Consider the following 2,460-nt stretch of genomic DNA (forward strand, 5'->3'; position numbering starts at 1 on the left):
CATGCATGGACCCATTTTTTTGGGAGCCTTTAACTCCGTACAGCAAAATTACTAAACTACGGCGGAGCCAATGACATTTTATGTCCTTTCACCTCCTCCACCAAAATATGTTTATATTTTCACCCATGTCTGTTTGTCTGTCAACAAGATATATCAAGAAGTTGTGGACGGATTGGGACGAAATTTGGCAGATAGAAAGTGTATATGGCACGGACAAAATGATTAGATTTTGGTGAAGATGCGGATTCGGATCCGGCCACTATAATTTTAAAGTGAATCTTCACCATTGCGAGACAGGGCCAAAAACGACATATAGTGTGATATTTATAAACGTTGTGGACGAGTTATGACTAAACTTGGTGGATGAGTTGGTTCGGTGACAAGAACATAGTCAGGTTCACTATGTTAACAAATATAATTTCGTTAAAAAATTTGGGAGATTAGCAAACCTGTACATTTTTGGAATCATCAGAGCATGGAGAATCCGAAAATTAATGTTGGCATTTGCACAGACACCTTCATGGCCGCCATTTTGGATTTTCAATATGGCCGCCATAAAATACATATTTTGCGCTATCTCGCCTTCTAGTCAACCTGGAAACTTAATTAAATATGCCAATCCTATGTTTTCTGGGTCAAGGAATCCAATAAAGGCCTCAAAATAGTGCTCATGATTATAGAAAAGCAACAAACAAAGGTAATTGTACTAGGTCTACACCCTTCAGGAATATGCGTTTACAGATCTTCATCACTGTCCTGAGTGTCATTTTCGCAAAGGTGTCTAAGCAAATGCCAACATTAATTTTTGGAATCCTCATGCTCTGAATATTCCAAAAATGTATAGTTTTGCTAATCTCCGAAAAATATTGAACGAAAAAACATAGTGAACCTGACTAACAAGCCGCTTCGCTTATGTTTCAGGTCCGAATCTCGGCCCGACCTGGTCGTGGGATACAAAATGTAAAATGTTCAGCATGGCGGAGGTATGCTCTCTCACAAGTGCTGTTTTAGTTTCCACAGTTAACGAGGAATCAACGAGCTTATTTAAAGATCGGTTCATTTGAATCATTGTAATAATAGTTCTCTCTTTCGGTCACTCGTTTCTCGGATCCTCATGACGTCATCGTACGAACCAGCATCGCCCTCTTCCTCTTCGACCTCCTCTGATGGGCGGAGCCTGCAAAGCTCGATGGAATAACCGAAACGGAGTGCGAGTGGATTAACATCGGGAAGTCATGTGCACAACTGTACAAGCACCACGTGACCTCCTCCCCTTTTCGCTGCTTCGCAACAAAGCACGTGATTTGATCCCAGTAAAAATCATAAACCCCCATACCCATTAGGGTTCCTGTAATTCAGGTCGAATGTATTATTTATAATGTATTAAACAGCTGGTGTGTTTAATGTCCAATTCCATTGGAATCTCGGTTGGCAAGCCGGGTTTTTACGCACGGGACGCGGCTCTGACGCACAGAGAAAATGACGTCATTTCGCTAATCTGTCATCCTGTTTTCTTCACATGATAAATCCTATATTTCTCTCAAGATAAACAAAATATATACATCACAGCAGGATTGTTTAATACCAGGATATCAATGAAGATGCATAGCTGCAATGGAGGCGCCGAAAGATCGGACATTTCGATGGAATTTTCGATTTTCGCGAATCGTCGCCGGTCAATCATAGATGCGATTGTCGTGGAAAAGAGCGTTTTTAAACTTCTTACGTTATCGCTTCTCGGCCTTTTGGCTAAGATCAAGTGTAGTATCTGTTCTTATCAGTTTAATAGCTGATATGTTCCGCAATGCGGGACTAGTCTATTAAATGGATTTTTGGTATCGGGAGTTGGATTAGGGGCTTGCTCCGTCCGCTCCACGTATCGACCCGGTATTGCAGTACCTCCGGGAACGGTGCATCCCCTTTGGGGGGACCTGGAAAACAAAGAAAAGATCATAAAGTGTTACGTGGTCCTCCCGGTGACTACCTGGTCTCGGTGACCCCCGGACCGTGAGAGGAACTCCGCCAGAAAGATCTATAATTTATACGCTTTCGTAACGCAATCAATATGAATTCCAGTCAATAAGAAACCCCACACCAAGGATCCGGAGTAATCAATAATATATTCCCCGAGCAATCAACAACCATCAACAATCCACAATCAATATTACGAAGATGGCCATCTTACATATGTGTCCCCCCCTGTCCCCACTCACGACCACTTGGGTCACGGTCACTGTCCCTCACAATGTCTCTCTCCTCCGCACACGGGCGGTTGAACGAACCCCGGGCGGACGTGCTCCAAACGTGCACGTCTCGTACCGGGGACAGCTGCTGCAGCGCACACCTCCTTGCCAAGCAACGGGGCAAAACCAAGCGCGGCTTGCAACGCGCGCGAGGCCCAAGGTGCGACCCGTACGCGTCCTTGTAGACGGTGAAGCGAACTGTGCCGGACGCTTGGTT

General features: G+C 44.4%; 1 non-coding gene across 1 annotated transcript; it reads left to right on the top strand.

Annotated features, from left to right (window-relative positions):
• Window positions 1-1,729: 1,729 nt before the first annotated feature.
• On the top strand, window positions 1,730-1,921 carry LOC144891883 (U2 spliceosomal RNA). The gene has a single exon (XR_013623293.1). It is a non-coding gene; the product is annotated as a U2 spliceosomal RNA (small nuclear RNA).
• The last annotated feature ends 539 nt before the right edge of the window (window positions 1,922-2,460 follow it).

The sequence above is a fragment of the Myxine glutinosa genome, chromosome 4, assembly GCF_964187855.1.
Source record: "Myxine glutinosa chromosome 4, kmMyxGlut1.1, whole genome shotgun sequence".
Classification (NCBI taxonomy): domain Eukaryota; kingdom Metazoa; phylum Chordata; class Myxini; order Myxiniformes; family Myxinidae; genus Myxine; species Myxine glutinosa.